The sequence below is a fragment of the Pleuronectes platessa genome, unplaced genomic scaffold, assembly GCF_947347685.1.
Source record: "Pleuronectes platessa unplaced genomic scaffold, fPlePla1.1 scaffold_29, whole genome shotgun sequence".
Lineage (NCBI taxonomy): Eukaryota > Metazoa > Chordata > Actinopteri > Pleuronectiformes > Pleuronectidae > Pleuronectes > Pleuronectes platessa.
Window position 1 is genome coordinate 587,024 of NW_026519188.1, and position 21,756 is coordinate 608,779.

Below are 21,756 nucleotides of genomic sequence, written 5' to 3' on the forward strand. Positions count from 1 at the left end.
TGCACCGCAGGAGATGTGTACGCAGGAGATATGCGCCGCAGGAGATGAGTGCCGCAAGAGATGTGCGCCGCAGGATGTGTGCGCACAGTTTTTTTAGGAATTTGAGTTAATTATTATTATTTTTTGTAAATAAATGTTTCATTTATGTGCACCGCAGGGTGTGCGACGAGGGAGGGTCACTGCAGGAGATTTGCGCAGCAGGAGATGTGCGCGCAGGAGATGTGCACGCAGGAGATGTGCGCCGCAGGAGATGTGCGCCGCAGGAGATGTACATAGCAGGAGATGTGCACGCAGTAGATGTGCGCCGCAGGAAATGTGCACCGCAGGAGATGTACATAGCAGGAGATGTGCACCGCAGGAGATGTGCGCCGCAGGAGATGTGCGCCGCAGGATGTGTGCGCACAGTTTTTTTATTAATTTTATTTATGTGCATCTTATGTTCTGCAATGCAGGAGATGTGCGCAGCAGGAGATTTGCGCCGCAGGATGTGTGCGCAAGAGATGTGCACTGCAGGAGATGTGCGCAGCAGGAGATGTGCACCGCAGGAGATGTGTGCCGCAGAAGATGTGCGCAGCAGGAGATGTGCGTCACAGGAGATGTGCAGAGCAGGAGATGTGCGCAGCAGGAGATGTGCAGAGCAGGAGATGTGCGTTGCAGGATTAGTGCGCACAGTTTTTTTATTAATTTGAGTTAATCATTATTTTTTTTTTGTAAGTAAATGTTTCATTTATGTGCACCGCAGGGTGTGCGCCGCAAGAGATGTGCACTGCCGGAAATGTGCGCAGCAGGAGATGTGCACCGCAGGAGATGTGCGCAGCAGGAGATGTGTGCCGCAGGAGATGTGCTCAGCAGGAGATGTGCACCACTTGAGATGTGCACCGCAGGAGATGTGCGCCGCAGGAGATGTGCGCCGCAGGATGTGTGCGCACAGTTTTTTTATTAATTTTATTTATGTGCATCTTATGTTCTGCAATGCTGGAGATGTGCGCAGCAGGAGATTTGCGCCGCAGGATGTGTGCGCACAGTTTTTTTATTAATTTGAGTTAATTATTATAATTTTCTTTTTAAATAAATGTTTCATTTATGTGCAACGCAGGGTGTGCGCCGCAGGATGTGCGCCGCAAGAGATGTGCGCCGCAGGAGATGTGAGTCGCAGGAGATGTACATAGCAGGAGATGTGCGCCGCAGGCGATATGCGCAGCAGGAGATGTGTGCCGCAGATTTTTTATTAATTTGATTTTATTTTTTGTAAATAAATGTTTCATTTATGTGCAACGCAGGGTGTGCGCCGCAGGAGGTGCGCCGCAAGAGAAATGCACCGGCGGAGATGTGCGCAGCAGGAGATGTGCACCGCAGGAGATGTGTACGCAGGAGATATGCGTCGCAGGAGATGAGTGCCGCAGGAGATGTGCACCACAGGAGATGTGCGCAGCAGAAGATGTGCACCGCAGGAGATGTGCGCCACTGGAGATGTGCACCGCAGGAGATGTGCACGCAGGAGATGTGCGCCGCAGGAGATGTGCGCCGCAGGAGATGTCTATAGCAGGAGATTTGCACGCAGGACATGTGCGCCGCAGGAGATGTACAAAGCAGGAGATGTGCGCCGCAGGCGATATGCGCCACCGGGGATGTGCACCGCAGGAGATGTGCGCCGCAGGAGATCTGCACGCAGGAGATGTGCAACGCAGGAGATGTGCACAGCAGGAGATGTGCGCAGCAGGATGTGTGCACACAGTTTTTTTATTAATTTGATGTAATAATATTTTTTTGTAAACAAATGTTTCATTTATGTGCACCGCAGGGTGTGCGCCGCAGGATGTGTGCCGCAAGAGATGTGCACTGCAGGAGATGTGCGCAGCAGGAGATGTGCACCGCAGGAGATTTGCACTGCAGGAGATGTGCGCAGCAGGAGATGTGCGTCACAGGAGATGTGCAGAGCAGGAGATGTGCGCAGCAGGAGATGTGCAGAGCAGGAGATGTGCTCAGCAGGAGATGTGCACCACTTGAGATGTGCGCTGCAGGAGATGTGCGCCGCAGGAGATGTGCGCCGCAGGAGATGTGAGTCGCAGGAGATGTACATAGCAGGAGATGTGCGCCGCAGGCGATATGCGCAGCAGGAGATGTGTGCCGCAGTTTTTTTATTAATTTGATTTTATTTTTTTATTTTTTTGTAAATAAATGTTTCATTTATGTGCAACGCAGGGTGTGCGCCGCAGGAGGTGCGCCGCAAGAGATATGCACCGGCGGAGATGTGCGCAGCAGGAGATGTGCACCGCAGGAGATGTGTACGCAGGAGATATGCGCCGCAGGAGATGAGTGCCGCAAGAGATGTGCGCCGCAGGATGTGTGCGCACAGTTTTTTTAGGAATTTGAGTTAATTATTATTATTTTTTGTAAATAAATGTTTCATTTATGTGCACCGCAGGGTGTGCGACGAGGGAGGGTCACTGCAGGAGATTTGCGCAGCAGGAGATGTGCGCGCAGGAGATGTGCACGCAGGAGATGTGCGCCGCAGGAGATGTGCGCCGCAGGAGATGTACATAGCAGGAGATGTGCACGCAGTAGATGTGCGCCGCAGGAAATGTGCACCGCAGGAGATGTACATAGCAGGAGATGTGCACCGCAGGAGATGTGCGCCGCAGGAGATGTGCGCCGCAGGATGTGTGCGCACAGTTTTTTTATTAATTTTATTTATGTGCATCTTATGTTCTGCAATGCAGGAGATGTGCGCAGCAGGAGATTTGCGCCGCAGGATGTGTGCGCAAGAGATGTGCACTGCAGGAGATGTGCGCAGCAGGAGATGTGCACCGCAGGAGATGTGTGCCGCAGAAGATGTGCGCAGCAGGAGATGTGCGTCACAGGAGATGTGCAGAGCAGGAGATGTACATAGCCGGAGATGTGCGCGGCAGGAGATGTGCACCGCAGGAGATGTACACCGCAGGAGATGTGCGCAGCAGGAGATGTGCACCGCAGGAGATGTGTACGCAGGAGATATGCGCCGCAGGAGATGAGTGCCGCAGGAGATGTGCGCCGCAGGATGTGTGCGCACAGTTTTTTTAGGAATTTGAGTTAATAATTATTATTTTTTGTAAATAAATGTTTCATTTATGTGCACCGCAGGGTGTGCGACGAGGGAGGGTCACTGCAGGAGATTTGCGCAGCAGGAGATGTGCGCCACTGGAGATGTGCGCCGCAGGAGATGTGCACGCAGGAGATGTGCGCCGCAGGAGATGTGCGCCGCAGGAGATGTACATAGCAGGAGATGTGCACCGCAGGAGATGTGCGCCGCAGGAGATGTGCACCGCAGGAGATGTGCGCAGCAGGAGATGTGTGCCGCAGGAGATGTGCTCAGCAGGAGATGTGCACCATTTGAGATGTGCGCTGCAGGAGATGTGCGCCGCAGGCGATATGCGCAGCAGGAGATGTGTGCCGCAGTTTTTTTATTAATATGATTTAATTTTAATTTTTTTGTAAATAACTGTTTTATTTATGTGCAACGCAGGGTTCGCAACGCAGGATGTGCGCCGCAAGAGATATGCACCGCAGGAGATGTGTGCAACAGGAGATGTGCACCACAGGAGATGTGCGCAGCAGGAGATGTGCACCGCAGGAAATGTGCTCCGCAGGAGATGTGCACCGCAGGGGAAGTGCACGCAGGAGATTAGCACGCAGGAGATGTGCGCCGCAGGATGTGTGCGCCCAGTTTTTTTATTAATTTGAGTTAATTATTATGATTTATTTGTAAATAAATGTTTCATTTATGTGCAACGAAGGGTGTGCGCCGCAGGATGTGCACCGCCGCCGGAGATGTGCGTGGCAGGAGATGTGCGTGGCAGGAGATGTACACCGCAGGAGATGTGCTCAGCAGGAGATGTGCACCGCAGGAGATGTGTACGCAGGAGATATGCGCCGCAGGAGATGAGTGCCGCAGGAGATGTGCGCCGCAGGATGTGTGCGCACAGTTTTTTTAGGAATTTGAGTTAATTATTATTATTTTTTATAAATAAATGTTTCATTTATGTGCACCGCAGGGTGTGCGACGAGGGAGGGTCACTGCAGGAGATTTGCGCAGCAGGAGATGTGCGCCACTGGAGATGTGCACCGCAGGAGATGTGCACGCAGGAGATGTGCACGCAGGACATGTGCGCCGCAGGAGATGTGCGCCGCAGGAGATGTACATAGCAGGAGATGTGCGCCGCAGGAGATGTGCGCCGCAGGAGATGTACATAGCAGGAGATGTGCACCGCAGGAGATGTGCACGCAGGAGATGTGCACGCAGGAGATGTGCGCCGCAGGAGATGTGAGCCGCAGGAGATGTACATAGCAGGAGATGTGCACGCAGGAGATGTGCGCCGCAGGAGATGTGCGCCGCAGGATGTGTGCGCACAGTTTTTTTATTAATTTTATTTATGTGCATCTTATGTTCTGCAATGCAGGAGATGTGCGCAGCAGGAGATTTGCGCCGCAGGATGTGTGCGCACAGTTTTTTTATTAATTTGAGTTAATTATTATAATTTTCTTTTTAAATAAATGTTTCATTTATGTGCAACGCAGGGTGTGCGCCGCAGGATGTGCGCCGCAAGAGATGTGCACCGCAGGAGATGTGCGCAGCAGGAGATGTGCACTGCAGGAGATGTGCGCCGCAGGAGATGTGAGTCGCAGGAGATGTACATAGCAGGAGATGTGCGCCGCAGGCGATATGCGCAGCAGGAGATGTGTGCCGCAGTTTTTTTATTAATTTGATTTTATTTTTTTATTTTTTTGTAAATAAATGTTTCATTTATGTGCAACGCAGGGTGTGCGCCGCAGGAGGTGCGCCGCAAGAGATATGCACCGGCGGAGATGTGCGCAGCAGGAGATGTGCACCGCAGGAGATGTGTACGCAGGAGATATGCGCCGCAGATGAGTGCCGCAAGAGATGTGCGCCGCAGGATGTGTGCGCACAGTTTTTTTAGGAATTTGAGTTAATTATTATTATTTTTTGTAAATAAATGTTTCATTTATGTGCACCGCAGGGTGTGCGACGAGGGAGGGTCACTGCAGGAGATTTGCGCAGCAGGAGATGTGCGCGCAGGAGATGTGCACGCAGGAGATGTGCGCCGCAGGAGATGTGCGCCGCAGGAGATGTACATAGCAGGAGATGTGCACGCAGTAGATGTGCGCCGCAGGAAATGTGCACCGCAGGAGATGTACATAGCAGGAGATGTGCACCGCAGGAGATGTGCGCCGCAGGAGATGTGCGCCGCAGGATGTGTGCGCACAGTTTTTTTATTAATTTTATTTATGTGCATCTTATGTTCTGCAATGCAGGAGATGTGCGCAGCAGGAGATTTGCGCCGCAGGATGTGTGCGCAAGAGATGTGCACTGCAGGAGATGTGCGCAGCAGGAGATGTGCACCGCAGGAGATGTGTGCCGCAGAAGATGTGCGCAGCAGGAGATGTGCGTCACAGGAGATGTGCAGAGCAGGAGATGTGCGCAGCAGGAGATGTGCAGAGCAGGAGATGTGCGTTGCAGGATTAGTGCGCACAGTTTTTTTATTAATTTGAGTTAATCATTATTTTTTTTTTGTAAGTAAATGTTTCATTTATGTGCACCGCAGGGTGTGCGCCGCAAGAGATGTGCACTGCCGGAAATGTGCGCAGCAGGAGATGTGCACCGCAGGAGATGTGCGCAGCAGGAGATGTGTGCCGCAGGAGATGTGCTCAGCAGGAGATGTGCACCACTTTAGATGTGCACCGCAGGAGATGTGCGCCGCAGGAGATGTGCGCCGCAGGATGTGTGCGCACAGTTTTTTTATTAATTTTATTTATGTGCATCTTATGTTCTGCAATGCTGGAGATGTGCGCAGCAGGAGATTTGCGCCGCAGGATGTGTGCGCACAGTTTTTTTATTAATTTGAGTTAATTATTATAATTTTCTTTTTAAATAAATGTTTCATTTATGTGCAACGCAGGGTGTGCGCCGCAGGATGTGCGCCGCAAGAGATGTGCGCCGCAGGAGATGTGAGTCGCAGGAGATGTACATAGCAGGAGATGTGCGCCGCAGGCGATATGCGCAGCAGGAGATCTGTGCCGCAGATTTTTTATTAATTTGATTTTATTTTTTGTAAATAAATGTTTCATTTATGTGCAACGCAGGGTGTGCGCCGCAGGAGGTGCGCCGCAAGAGAAATGCACCGGCGGAGATGTGCGCAGCAGGAGATGTGCACCGCAGGAGATGTGTACGCAGGAGATATGCGTCGCAGGAGATGAGTGCCGCAGGAGATGTGCACCACAGGAGATGTGCGCAGCAGAAGATGTGCACCGCAGGAGATGTGCGCCACTGGAGATGTGCACCGCAGGAGATGTGCACGCAGGAGATGTGCACGCAGGAGATGTGCGCCGCAGGAGATGTGCGCCGCAGGAGATGTCTATAGCAGGAGATTTGCACGCAGGACATGTGCGCCGCAGGAGATGTACAAAGCAGGAGATGTGCGCCGCAGGCGATATGCGCCACCGGGGATGTGCACCGCAGGAGATGTGCGCCGCAGGAGATCTGCACGCAGGAGATGTGCAACGCAGGAGATGTGCACAGCAGGAGATGTGCGCAGCAGGATGTGTGCACACAGTTTTTTTATTAATTTGATGTAATAATATTTTTTTGTAAACAAATGTTTCATTTATGTGCACCGCAGGGTGTGCGCCGCAGGATGTGCGCCGCAAGAGATGTGCACTGCAGGAGATGTGCGCAGCAGGAGATGTGCACCGCAGGAGATTTGCACTGCAGGAGATGTGCGCAGCAGGAGATGTGCGTCACAGGAGATGTGCAGAGCAGGAGATGTGCGCAGCAGGAGATGTGCAGAGCAGGAGATGTGCTCAGCAGGAGATGTGCACCACTTGAGATGTGCGCTGCAGGAGATGTGCGCCGCAGGAGATGTGCGCCGCAGGAGATGTGAGTCGCAGGAGATGTACATAGCAGGAGATGTGCGCCGCAGGCGATATGCGCAGCAGGAGATGTGTGCCGCAGTTTTTTTATTAATTTGATTTTATTTTTTTATTTTTTTGTAAATAAATGTTTCATTTATGTGCAACGCAGGGTGTGCGCCGCAGGAGGTGCGCCGCAAGAGATATGCACCGGCGGAGATGTGCGCAGCAGGAGATGTGCACCGCAGGAGATGTGTACGCAGGAGATATGCGCCGCAGGAGATGAGTGCCGCAAGAGATGTGCGCCGCAGGATGTGTGCGCACAGTTTTTTTAGGAATTTGAGTTAATTATTATTATTTTTTGTAAATAAATGTTTCATTTATGTGCACCGCAGGGTGTGCGACGAGGGAGGGTCACTGCAGGAGATTTGCGCAGCAGGAGATGTGCGCGCAGGAGATGTGCACGCAGGAGATGTGCGCCGCAGGAGATGTGCGCCGCAGGAGATGTACATAGCAGGAGATGTGCACGCAGTAGATGTTCGCCGCAGGAAATGTGCACCGCAGGAGATGTACATAGCAGGAGATGTGCACCGCAGGAGATGTGCGCCGCAGGAGATGTGCGCCGCAGGATGTGTGCGCACAGTTTTTTTATTAATTTTATTTATGTGCATCTTATGTTCTGCAATGCAGGAGATGTGCGCAGCAGGAGATTTGCGCCGCAGGATGTGTGCGCAAGAGATGTGCACTGCAGGAGATGTGCGCAGCAGGAGATGTGCACCGCAGGAGATGTGTGCCGCAGAAGATGTGCGCAGCAGGAGATGTGCGTCACAGGAGATGTGCAGAGCAGGAGATGTACATAGCCGGAGATGTGCGCGGCAGGAGATGTGCACCGCAGGAGATGTACACCGCAGGAGATGTGCGCAGCAGGAGATGTGCACCGCAGGAGATGTGTGAGCAGGAGATATGCGCCGCAGGAGATGAGTGCCGCAGGAGATGTGCGCCGCAGGATGTGTGCGCACAGTTTTTTTAGGAATTTGAGTTAATAATTATTATTTTTTGTAAATAAATGTTTCATTTATGTGCACCGCAGGGTGTGCGACGAGGGACGGTCACTGCAGGAGATTTGCGCAGCAGGAGATGTGCGCCACTGGAGATGTGCGCCGCAGGAGATGTGCACGCAGGACATGTGCACGCAGGAGATGTGCGCCGCAGGAGATGTGCGCCGCAGGAGATGTACATAGCAGGAGATGTGCACCGCAGGAGATGTGCACTTAGGAGATGTGCACGCAGGAGATGTGCGCCGCAGGAGATGTGCGCCGCAGGAGATGTACATAGCAGGAGATGTGCACGCAGGAGATGTGCACCGCAGAAGATGTGCGCCGCAGGAGATGTACATAGCAGGAGATGTGCACCGCAGGAGATGTGCGCCGCAGGAGATGTGCACCGCAGGAGATGTGCGCAGCAGGAGATGTGTGCCGCAGGAGATGTGCTCAGCAGGAGATGTGCACCACTTGAGATGTGCGCTGCAGGAGATGTGCGCCGCAGGCGATATGCGCAGCAGGAGATGTGTGCCGCAGTTTTTTTATTAATATGATTTAATTTTAATTTTTTTGTAAATAACTGTTTTATTTATGTGCAACGCAGGGTTCGCAACGCAGGATGTGCGCCGCAAGAGATATGCACCGCAGGAGATGTGTGCAACAATAGATGTGCACCACAGGAGATGTGCGCAGCAGGAGATGTGCACCGCAGGAAATGTGCTCCGCAGGAGATGTGCACCGCAGGGGAAGTGCACGCAGGAGATTAGCACGCAGGAGATGTGCGCCGCAGGATGTGTGCGCACAGTTTTTTTATTAATTTGAGTTAACTATTATGATTTATTTGTAAATAAATGTTTCATTTATGTGCAACGAAGGGTGTGCGCCGCAGGATGTGCACCGCCGCCGGAGATGTGCGTGGCAGGAGATGTGCACCGCAGGAGATGTACACCGCAGGAGATGTGCTCAGCAGGAGATGTGCACCGCAGGAGATGTGTACGCAGGAGATATGCGCCGCAGGAGATGAGTGCCGCAGGAGATGTGCGCCGCAGGATGTGTGCGCACAGTTTTTTTAGGAATTTGAGTTGATTATTATTATTTTTTATAAATAAATGTTTCATTTATGTGCACCGCAGGGTGTGCGACGAGGGAGGGTCACTGCAGGAGATTTGCGCAGCAGGAGATGTGCGCCACTGGAGATGTGCACCGCAGGAGATGTGCACGCAGGACATGTGCGCCGCAGGAGATGTGCGCCGCAGGAGATGTACATAGCAGGAGATGTGCGCCGCAGGAGATGTGCGCCGCAGGAGATGTACATAGCAGGAGATGTGCACCGCAGGAGATGTGCACGCAGGAGATGTGCACGCAGGAGATGTGCGCCGCAGGAGATGTGAGCCGCAGGAGATGTACATAGCAGGAGATGTGCACGCAGGAGATGTGCGCCGCAGGAGATGTGCGCCGCAGGATGTGTGCGCACAGTTTTTTTATTAATTTTATTTATGTGCATCTTATGTTCTGCAATGCAGGAGATGTGCGCAGCAGGAGATTTGCGCCGCAGGATGTGTGCGCACAGTTTTTTTATTAATTTGAGTTAATTATTATAATTTTCTTTTTAAATAAATGTTTCATTTATGTGCAACGCAGGGTGTGCGCCGCAGGATGTGCGCCGCAAGAGATGTGCACCGCAGGAGATGTGCGCAGCAGGAGATGTGCACTGCAGGAGATGTGCGCCGCAGGAGATGTGAGTCGCAGGAGATGTACATAGCAGGAGATGTGCGCCGCAGGCGATATGCGCAGCAGGAGATGTGTGCCGCAGTTTTTTTATTAATTTGATTTTATTTTTTTATTTTTTTGTAAATAAATGTTTCATTTATGTGCAACGCAGGGTGTGCGCCGCAGGAGGTGCGCCGCAAGAGATATGCACCGGCGGAGATGTGCGCAGCAGGAGATGTGCACCGCAGGAGATGTGTACGCAGGAGATATGCGCCGCAGGAGATGAGTGCCGCAAGAGATGTGCGCCGCAGGATGTGTGCGCACAGTTTTTTTAGGAATTTGAGTTAATTATTATTATTTTTTGTAAATAAATGTTTCATTTATGTGCACCGCAGGGTGTGCGACGAGGGAGGGTCACTGCAGGAGATTTGCGCAGCAGGAGATGTGCGCGCAGGAGATGTGCACGCAGGAGATGTGCGCCGCAGGAGATGTGCGCCGCAGGAGATGTACATAGCAGGAGATGTGCACGCAGTAGATGTGCGCCGCAGGAAATGTGCACCGCAGGAGATGTACATAGCAGGAGATGTGCACCGCAGGAGATGTGCGCCGCAGGAGATGTGCGCCGCAGGATGTGTGCGCACAGTTTTTTTATTAATTTTATTTATGTGCATCTTATGTTCTGCAATGCAGGAGATGTGCGCAGCAGGAGATTTGCGCCGCAGGATGTGTGCGCAAGAGATGTGCACTGCAGGAGATGTGCGCAGCAGGAGATGTGCACCGCAGGAGATGTGTGCCGCAGAAGATGTGCGCAGCAGGAGATGTGCGTCACAGGAGATGTGCAGAGCAGGAGATGTGCGCAGCAGGAGATGTGCAGAGCAGGAGATGTGCGTTGCAGGATTAGTGCGCACAGTTTTTTTATTAATTTGAGTTAATCATTATTTTTTTTTTGTAAGTAAATGTTTCATTTATGTGCACCGCAGGGTGTGCGCCGCAAGAGATGTGCACTGCCGGAAATGTGCGCAGCAGGAGATGTGCACCGCAGGAGATGTGCGCAGCAGGAGATGTGTGCCGCAGGAGATGTGCTCAGCAGGAGATGTGCACCACTTGAGATGTGCACCGCAGGAGATGTGCGCCGCAGGAGATGTGCGCCGCAGGATGTGTGCGCACAGTTTTTTTATTAATTTTATTTATGTGCATCTTATGTTCTGCAATGCTGGAGATGTGCGCAGCAGGAGATTTGCGCCGCAGGATGTGTGCGCACAGTTTTTTTATTAATTTGAGTTAATTATTATAATTTTCTTTTTAAATAAATGTTTCATTGATGTGCAACGCAGGGTGTGCGCCGCAGGATGTGCGCCGCAAGAGATGTGCGCCGCAGGAGATGTGAGTCGCAGGAGATGTACATAGCAGGAGATGTGCGCCGCAGGCGATATGCGCAGCAGGAGATGTGTGCCGCAGATTTTTTATTAATTTGATTTTATTTTTTGTAAATAAATGTTTCATTTATGTGCAACGCAGGGTGTGCGCCGCAGGAGGTGCGCCGCAAGAGAAATGCACCGGCGGAGATGTGCGCAGCAGGAGATGTGCACCGCAGGAGATGTGTACGCAGGAGATATGCGTCGCAGGAGATGAGTGCCGCAGGAGATGTGCACCACAGGAGATGTGCGCAGCAGAAGATGTGCACCGCAGGAGATGTGCGCCACTGGAGATGTGCACCGCAGGAGATGTGCACGCAGGAGATGTGCACGCAGGAGATGTGCGCCGCAGGAGATGTGCGCCGCAGGAGATGTCTATAGCAGGAGATTTGCACGCAGGACATGTGCGCCGCAGGAGATGTACAAAGCAGGAGATGTGCGCCGCAGGTGATATGCGCCACCGGGGATGTGCACCGCAGGAGATGTGCGCCACAGGAGATCTGCACGCAGGAGATGTGCAACGCAGGAGATGTGCACAGCAGGAGATGTGCGCAGCAGGATGTGTGCACACAGTTTTTTTATTAATTTGATGTAATAATATTTTTTTGTAAACAAATGTTTCATTTATGTGCACCGCAGGGTGTGCGCCGCAGGATGTGCGCCGCAAGAGATGTGCACTGCAGGAGATGTGCGCAGCAGGAGATGTGCACCGCAGGAGATTTGCACTGCAGGAGATGTGCGCAGCAGGAGATGTGCGTCACAGGAGATGTGCAGAGCAGGAGATGTGCGCAGCAGGAGATGTGCAGAGCAGGAGATGTGCTCAGCAGGAGATGTGCACCACTTGAGATGTGCGCTGCAGGAGATGTGCGCCGCAGGCGATATGCGCAGCAGGAGATGTGTGCCGCAGTTTTTTTATTAATATGATTTAATTTTAATTTTTTTGTAAATAACTGTTTTATTTATGTGCAACGCAGGGTTCGCAACGCAGGATGTGCGCCGCAAGAGATATGCACCGCAGGAGATGTGCGCAACAGGAGATGTGCACCACAGGAGATGTGCGCAGCAGGAGATGTGCACCGCAGGAGATGTGCTCCGCAGGAGATGTGCACCGCAGGAGAAGTGCACGCAGGAGATTAGCACGCAGGAGATGTGTGCCGCAGGATGTGTGCGCACAGTGTTTTTATTAATTTGAGTTAATTATTATAATTTATTTGTAAATAAATGTTTCATTTATGTGCAACGAAGGGTGTGCGCCGCAGGATGTGCACCGCCGCCGGAGATGTGCGCGGCAGGAGATGTGCACCGCAGGAGATGTACACCGCAGGAGATGTGCGCAGCAGGAGATGTGCACCTCAGGAGATGGGTCACTGCAGGAGATTTGCGCAGCAGGAGATGTGCGCCACTGGAGATGTGCACCGCAGGAGATGTGCACGCAGGAGATGTGCACGCAGGACATGTGCGCCGCAGGAGATGTGCGCCGCAGGAGATGTACATAGCAGGAGATGTGCGCCGCAGGAGATGTGCGCCGCAGGAGATGTACATAGCAGGAGATGTGCACCGCAGGAGATGTGCACGCAGGAGATGTGCACGCAGGAGATGTGCGCCGCAGGAGATGTGAGCCGCAGGAGATGTACATAGCAGGAGATGTGCACGCAGGAGATGTGCGCCGCAGGAGATGTGCGCCGCAGGATGTGTGCGCACAGTTTTTTTATTAATTTTATTTATGTGCATCTTATGTTCTGCAATGCAGGAGATGTGCGCAGCAGGAGATTTGCGCCGCAGGATGTGTGCGCACAGTTTTTTTATTAATTTGAGTTAATTATTATAATTTTCTTTTTAAATAAATGTTTCATTTATGTGCAACGCAGGGTGTGCGCCGCAGGATGTGCGCCGCAAGAGATGTGCACCGCAGGAGATGTGCGCAGCAGGAGATGTGCACTGCAGGAGATGTGCGCCGCAGGAGATGTGAGTCGCAGGAGATGTACATAGCAGGAGATGTGCGCCGCAGGCGATATGCGCAGCAGGAGATGTGTGCCGCAGTTTTTTTATTAATTTGATTTTATTTTTTTATTTTTTTGTAAATAAATGTTTCATTTATGTGCAACGCAGGGTGTGCGCCGCAGGAGGTGCGCCGCAAGAGATATGCACCGGCGGAGATGTGCGCAGCAGGAGATGTGCACCGCAGGAGATGTGTACGCAGGAGATATGCGCCGCAGGAGATGAGTGCCGCAAGAGATGTGCGCCGCAGGATGTGTGCGCACAGTTTTTTTAGGAATTTGAGTTAATTATTATTATTTTTTGTAAATAAATGTTTCATTTATGTGCACCGCAGGGTGTGCGACGAGGGAGGGTCACTGCAGGAGATTTGCGCAGCAGGAGATGTGCGCGCAGGAGATGTGCACGCAGGAGATGTGCGCCGCAGGAGATGTGCGCCGCAGGAGATGTACATAGCAGGAGATGTGCACGCAGTAGATGTGCGCCGCAGGAAATGTGCACCGCAGGAGATGTACATAGCAGGAGATGTGCACCGCAGGAGATGTGCGCCGCAGGAGATGTGCGCCGCAGGATGTGTGCGCACAGTTTTTTTATTAATTTTATTTATGTGCATCTTATGTTCTGCAATGCAGGAGATGTGCGCAGCAGGAGATTTGCGCCGCAGGATGTGTGCGCAAGAGATGTGCACTGCAGGAGATGTGCGCAGCAGGAGATGTGCACCGCAGGAGATGTGTGCCGCAGAAGATGTGCGCAGCAGGAGATGTGCGTCACAGGAGATGTGCAGAGCAGGAGATGTGCGCAGCAGGAGATGTGCAGAGCAGGAGATGTGCGTTGCAGGATTAGTGCGCACAGTTTTTTTATTAATTTGAGTTAATCATTATTTTTTTTTTGTAAGTAAATGTTTCATTTATGTGCACCGCAGGGTGTGCGCCGCAAGAGATGTGCACTGCCGGAAATGTGCGCAGCAGGAGATGTGCACCGCAGGAGATGTGCGCAGCAGGAGATGTGTGCCGCAGGAGATGTGCTCAGCAGGAGATGTGCACCACTTGAGATGTGCACCGCAGGAGATGTGCGCCGCAGGAGATGTGCGCCGCAGGATGTGTGCGCACAGTTTTTTTATTAATTTTATTTATGTGCATCTTATGTTCTGCAATGCTGGAGATGTGCGCAGCAGGAGATTTGCGCCGCAGGATGTGTGCGCACAGTTTTTTTATTAATTTGAGTTAATTATTATAATTTTCTTTTTAAATAAATGTTTCATTTATGTGCAACGCAGGGTGTGCGCCGCAGGATGTGCGCCGCAAGAGATGTGCGCCGCAGGAGATGTGAGTCGCAGGAGATGTACATAGCAGGAGATGTGCGCCGCAGGCGATATGCGCAGCAGGAGATGTGTGCCGCAGATTTTTTATTAATTTGATTTTATTTTTTGTAAATAAATGTTTCATTTATGTGCAACGCAGGGTGTGCGCCGCAGGAGGTGCGCCGCAAGAGAAATGCACCGGCGGAGATGTGCGCAGCAGGAGATGTGCACCGCAGGAGATGTGTACGCAGGAGATATGCGTCGCAGGAGATGAGTGCCGCAGGAGATGTGCACCACAGGAGATGTGCGCAGCAGAAGATGTGCACCGCAGGAGATGTGCGCCACTGGAGATGTGCACCGCAGGAGATGTGCACGCAGGAGATGTGCACGCAGGAGATGTGCGCCGCAGGAGATGTGCGCCGCAGGAGATGTCTATAGCAGGAGATTTGCACGCAGGACATGTGCGCCGCAGGAGATGTACAAAGCAGGAGATGTGCGCCGCAGGCGATATGCGCCACCGGGGATGTGCACCGCAGGAGATGTGCGCCGCAGGAGATCTGCACGCAGGAGATGTGCAACGCAGGAGATGTGCACAGCAGGAGATGTGCGCAGCAGGATGTGTGCACACAGTTTTTTTATTAATTTGATGTAATAATATTTTTTTGTAAACAAATGTTTCATTTATGTGCACCGCAGGGTGTGCGCCGCAGGATGTGCGCCGCAAGAGATGTGCACTGCAGGAGATGTGCGCAGCAGGAGATGTGCACCGCAGGAGATTTGCACTGCAGGAGATGTGCGCAGCAGGAGATGTGCGTCACAGGAGATGTGCAGAGCAGGAGATGTGCGCAGCAGGAGATGTGCAGAGCAGGAGATGTGCTCAGCAGGAGATGTGCACCACTTGAGATGTGCGCTGCAGGAGATGTGCGCCGCAGGCGATATGCGCAGCAGGAGATGTGTGCCGCAGTTTTTTTATTAATATGATTTAATTTTAATTTTTTTGTAAATAACTGTTTTATTTATGTGCAACGCAGGGTTCGCAACGCAGGATGTGCGCCGCAAGAGATATGCACCGCAGGAGATGTGCGCAACAGGAGATGTGCACCACAGGAGATGTGCGCAGCAGGAGATGTGCACCGCAGGAGATGTGCTCCGCAGGAGATGTGCACCGCAGGAGAAGTGCACGCAGGAGATTAGCACGCAGGAGATGTGTGCCGCAGGATGTGTGCGCACAGTGTTTTTATTAATTTGAGTTAATTATTATAATTTATTTGTAAATAAATGTTTCATTTATGTGCAACGAAGGGTGTGCGCCGCAGGATGTGCACCGCCGCCGGAGATGTGCGCGGCAGGAGATGTGCACCGCAGGAGATGTACACCGCAGGAGATGTGCGCAGCAGGAGATGTGCACCGCAGGAGATGTGTACGCAGGAGATATGCGCCGCAGGAGATGAGTGCCGCAGGAGATGTGTGCCGCAGGAGATGTACATAGCAGGAGATGTGCACGCAGGAGATGTGCGCCGCAGGAGATGTGCACCGCAGGAGATGTACACCGCAGGAGATGTGCGCAGCATGAGATGTTCACCGCAGGAGATGTGCGCCGCAGGAGATCTGCACGCAGGAGATGTGCAACGCAGGAGATGTGTGCCGCAGAAGATGTGCGCAGCAGGAGATGTGCAGAGCAGGAGATGTGCAGAGCAGGAGATGTGCGCAGCAGGAGATGTGCAGAGCAGGAGATGTGCGCTGCAGGATTAGTGCGCACAGTTTTTTTATTAATTTGAGTTAATTATTATTTTTTTTTGTAAGTAAATGTTTCATTTATGTGCACCGCAGGGTGTGCGCCACAAGAGATGTGCACCGCCGGAAATGTGCGCAGCAGGAGATGTGCACCGCAGGAGATGTGCGCAGCAGGAGATGTGTGCCGCAGGAGATGTGCTCAGCAGGAGATGTGCACCACTTGAGATGTGCGCTGCAGGAGATGTGCGCCGCAGCCGATATGCGCAGCAGGAGATGTGTGCCGCAGTTTTTTTATTAATATGATTTAATTTTAATTTTTTTTGTAAATAACTGTTTTATTTATGTGCAACGCAGGGTTCGCAACGCAGGATGTGCGCCGCAAGAGATATGCACCACAGGAGATGTGCGCAACAGGAGATGTGCACCACAGGAGATGTGCGCAGCAGGAGATGTGCACCGCAGGAGATGTGCACCGCAGGAGAAGTGCACGCAGGAGATTAGCACGCAGGAGATGTGCGCCGCAGGATGTGTGCGCACAGTTTTTTTATTAATTTGAGTTAATTATTATAATTTATTTGTAAATAAATGTTTCATTTATGTGCAACGAAGGGTGTGCGCCGCAGGATGTGCACCGCAAGAGATATGCACCGCCGGAGATGTGCACAGCAGGAGATGTGCACCGCAGGAGATGTACACCGCAGGAGATGAGCGGAGCAGGAGATGTGCACCGCAGGAGATGTGTACGCAGGAGATATGCGCCGCAGGAGATGAGTGCCGCAGGAGATGTGCGCCGCAGGATGTGTGCGGAGATGTGCACCGCAGGAGATGTGCGCAGCAGGAGATGTGCACCGCAGGAGATGTGCGCCGCAGGAGATGTGCACCGCAGGAGATGTGCGCCGCAGGATGTGTGCGCACAGTTTTTTTATTAATTTGAGTTAATTATTATAAATTTTTTGTAAATAAATGTTTCATTTATGTGCAACGAAGGGTGTGCGCCACAGGATGTGTGCCGCAAGAGATGTGCACCGCCGGAGATGTGCACAGCATGAGATGTGCACCGCAGGAGATGTGTACGCAGGAGATATGCGCCGCAGGAGATGTGCGACGCAGGATGTGTGCGGAGATGTGCACCGCAGGAGATGTGCGCAGCAGGAGATGTGCACCGCAGGAGATGTGCGCCGCAGGAGATGTGCGCCGCAGGATGTGTGCGCACAGTTTTTTTATTAATTTTATTTATGTGCACTGCATGTTCTGCAATGCAGGAGATGTGCGCAGCAGGAGATTTGCGCCACAGGATGTGTGCGCACAGTTTTTTTATTAATTTGAGTTAATTATTATAATTTTATTGTAAATAAATGTTTCATTCATGTGCAACGAAGGGTGTGCGCCGCAGGATGTGCGCCGCAAGAGATGTGCACCGCCGGAGATTTGCGCAGCAGGAGATGTGCACCGCAGGAGATGTGCGCCGCAGGAGATGTGTACGCAGGAGATATGCACCGCAGGAGATGAGTGCCGCAGGAGATGTGCGCCGCAGGATGTGTGCGCACAGTTTTTTTAGGAATTTGAGTTAATTATTATTATTTTTTGTAAATAAATGTTTCATTTATGTGCACCGCAGGGTGTGCGACGAGGGAGGGTCACTGCAGGAGATTTGCGCAGCAGGAGATCTGCACCACTGGAGATGTGCACCGCAGGCGATGTGCACGCAGGAGATGTGCACGCAGGAGATGTGCGCCGCAGGAGATGTGCGCCGCAGGAGATGTACATAGCAGGAGATGTGCACGCAGGAGATGTGCGCCGCAGGAGATGTACAAAGCAGGAGATGTGCGCCGCAGGCGATATGCGCCACCGGAGATGTGCACCGCAGGAGATGTGCGCCGCAGGAGATCTGCACGCAGGAGATGTGCAACGCAGGAGATGTGCACAGCAGGAGATGTGCGCAGCAGGATGTGTGCACACAGTTTTTTCATTAATTTGATGTAATAATATTTTTTTGTAAATAAATGTTTCATTTATGTGCACCGCAGGGTGTGCGCCGCAGGATGTGCGCCGCAAGAGATGTGCACCGCAGGAGATGTGCGCAGCAGGAGATGTGCACCGCAGGAGATGTGTGCCGCAGAAGATGTGCGCAGCAGGAGATGTGCATCACAGGAGATGTGCAGAGCAGGAGATCTGCGCAGCAGGAGATGTGCAGAGCAGGAGATGTGTATAGCAGGATTAGTGCGCACAGTTTTTTTATTAATTTGAGTTAATTATTATTTTTTTTTTGTAAGTAAATGTTTCATTTATGTGCACCGCAGGGTGTGCGCCGCAAGAGATGTGCACCGCCGGAAATGTGCGCAGCAGGAGATGTGCACCGCAGGAGATGTGCGCAGCAGGAGATGTGTGCCGCAGGAGATGTGCTCAGCAGGAGATGTGCACCACTTGAGATGTGCGCTGCAGGAGATGTGCGCCGCAGGCGATATGCGCAGTAGGAGATGTGTGCCGCAGTGTTTTTATTAATATGATTTCATTTTAATTTTTTTTGTAAATAACTGTTTTATTTATGTGCAACGCAGGGTTCGCAACGCAGGATGTGCGCCGCAAGAGATATGCACCGCAGGAGATGTGCGCAGCAGGAGATGTGCACCGCAGGAGATGTGCGCCGCAGGAGATGTGCACCGCAGGAGAAGTGCACGCAGGAGATTAGCACGCAGGAGATGTGCGCCGCAGGAGGTGTGCATACAGTTTTTTTATTAATTTTAGTTAATTATTATAATTTATTTGTAAATAAATGTTTCATTTATGTGCAACGAAGGGTGTGCGCCGCAGGATGTGCGCCGCCGCCGGAGATTTGCGCGGCAGGAGATTTGCACCGCAGGAGATGTGCGCAGCAGGAGATGTGCACCGCAGGAGATGTGTACGCAGGAGATATGCGCCGCAGAAGATGAGTGCCGCAGGAGATGTGCGCCGCAGGATGTGTGCGCACAGTTTTTTTAGGAATTTGAGTTAATTATTATTATTTTTTGTAAATAAATGTTTCATTTATGTGCACCGCAGGGTGTGCGACGAGGGAGGGTCACTGCAGGAGATGTGCACGCAGGAGAAGTGCGCTGCAGGAGATGTGCGCCGCAGGAGATGTACATAGCAGGAGATGTGCGCAGCAGGAGATGTGCACCGCAGGAGATGTGTACGCAGGAGATATGCGCCGCAGGAGATGAGTGCCGCAGAATATGTGCGCCGCAGGATGTGTGCGGAGATGTGCACAGCAGGAGATGTGCGCAGCAGGAGATGTGCACCGCAGGAGATGTGCACCGCAGGAGATGTGCACCGCAGGAGATGTGCGCAGCAGGAGATTGGCACGCAGGAGATGTGCGCCGCAGGATGTGTGCGCACAGTTTTTTTATTAATTTTATTTATGTGCACCGCATGTTCTGCAATGCAGGAGATGTGCGCAGCAGGAGATTTGCGCCGCAGGATGTGTGCGCACAGTTTTTTTATTAATTTGAGTTAATTATTATAAATTTTTTGTAAATAAATGTTTCATTTATGTGCAACGAAGGGTGTGCGCCACAGGATGTGTGCCGCAAGAGATGTGCACCGCCGGAGATGTGCTCCGCAGGAGATTTGCACCGCAGGAGATGTGCGCCTCAGGAGATGTGCACCGCAGGATATGTGCGCCGCAGGATGTGCGCCGCAAGAGATATGCACCGCCGGAGATGTGCGCAGCAGGAGATGTGCACCGCAGGAGATGTACACCGCAGGAGATGTGCTCAGCATGAGATATGCACCGCAGGAGATGTGTACGCAGGAGATATGCGCAGTAGGAGATGTGTGCCGCAGTGTTTTTATTAATATGATTTCATTTTAATTTTTTTTGTAAATAACTGTTTCATTTATGTGCACCGCAGGGTGTGCGCCGCAAGAGATGTGCACCGCCGGAAATGTGCGCAGCAGGAGATGTGCACCGCAGGAGATGTGCGCAGCAGGAGATGTGTGCCGCAGGAGATGTGCTCAGCAGGAGATGTGCACCACTTGAGATGTGCGCTGCAGGAGATGTGCGCCGCAGGCGATAGGCGCAGTAGGAGATGTGTGCCGCAGTGTTTTTATTAATATGATTTCATTTTAATTTTTTTTGTAAATAACTGTTTTATTTATGTGCAACGCAGGGTTCGCAACGCAGGATGTGCGCCGCAAGAGATATGCACCGCAGGAGATGTGCGCAGCAGGAGATGTGCACCGCAGGAGATGTGCGCCGCAGGAGATGTGCACCGCAGGAGAAGTGCACGCAGGAGATTAGCACGCAGGAGATGTGCGCCGCAGGAGGTGTGCATACAGTTTTTTTATTAATTTGAGTTAATTATTATAATTTATTTGTAAATAAATGTTTCATTTATGTGCAACGAAGGGTGTGCGCCGCAGGATGTGCGCCGCCGCCGGAGATTTGCGCGGCAGGAGATTTGCACCGCAGGAGATGTGCGCAGCAGGAGATGTGCACCGCAGGAGATGTGTACGCAGGAGATATGCGCCGCAGAAGATGAGTGCCGCAGGAGATGTGCGCCGCAGGATGTGTGCGCACAGTTTTTTTAGGAATTTGAGTTAATTATTATTATTTTTTGTAAATAAATGTTTCATTTATGTGCACCGCAGGGTGTGCGACGAGGGAGGGTCACTGCAGGAGATGTGCACGCAGGAGAAGTGCGCTGCAGGAGATGTGCGCCGCAGGAGATGTACATAGCAGGAGATGTGCGCAGCAGGAGATGTGCACCGCAGGAGATGTGTACGCAGGAGATATGCGCCGCAGGAGATGAGTGCCGCAGAAGATGTGCGCCGCAGGATGTGTGCGGAGATGTGCACCGCAGGAGATGTGCGCAGCAGGAGATGTGCACCGCAGGAGATGTGCACCGCAGGAGATGTGCACCGCAGGAGATGTGCGCAGCAGGAGATTGGCACGCAGGAGATGTGCGCCGCAGGATGTGTGCGCACAGTTTTTTTATTAATTTTATTTATGTGCACCGCATGTTCTGCAATGCAGGAGATGTGCGCAGCAGGAGATTTGCGCCGCAGGATGTGTGCGCACAGTTTTTTTATTAATTTGAGTTAATTATTATAAATTTTTTGTAAATAAATGTTTCATTTATGTGCAACGAAGGGTGTGCGCCACAGGATGTGTGCCGCAAGAGATGTGCACCGCCGGAGATGTGCTCCGCAGGAGATTTGCACCGCAGGAGATGTGCGCCTCAGGAGATGTGCACCGCAGGATATGTGCGCCGCAGGATGTGCGCCGCAAGAGATATGCACCGCCGGAGATGTGCGCAGCAGGAGATGTGCACCGCAGGAGATGTACACCGCAGGAGATGTGCTCAGCATGAGATATGCACCGCAGGAGATGTGTACGCAGGAGATATGCGCCGCAGGAGATGAGTGCCGCAGGAGATGTGCTCCGCAGGATGTGTGCAGAGATGTGCACCGCAGAATATGTGCGCAGCAGGAGATGTGCACCGCAGGAGATGTGCACCGCAGGAGATGTGCGCCGCAGGATGTGTGCGCACAGTTTTTTTATTAATTTTATTTATGTGCATCTTATGTTCTGCAATGCAGGAGATGTGCGCAGCAGGAGATTTGCGCCGCAGGATGTGTGCGCATAGTTTTTTTATTAATTTGAGTTAATTATTATAAT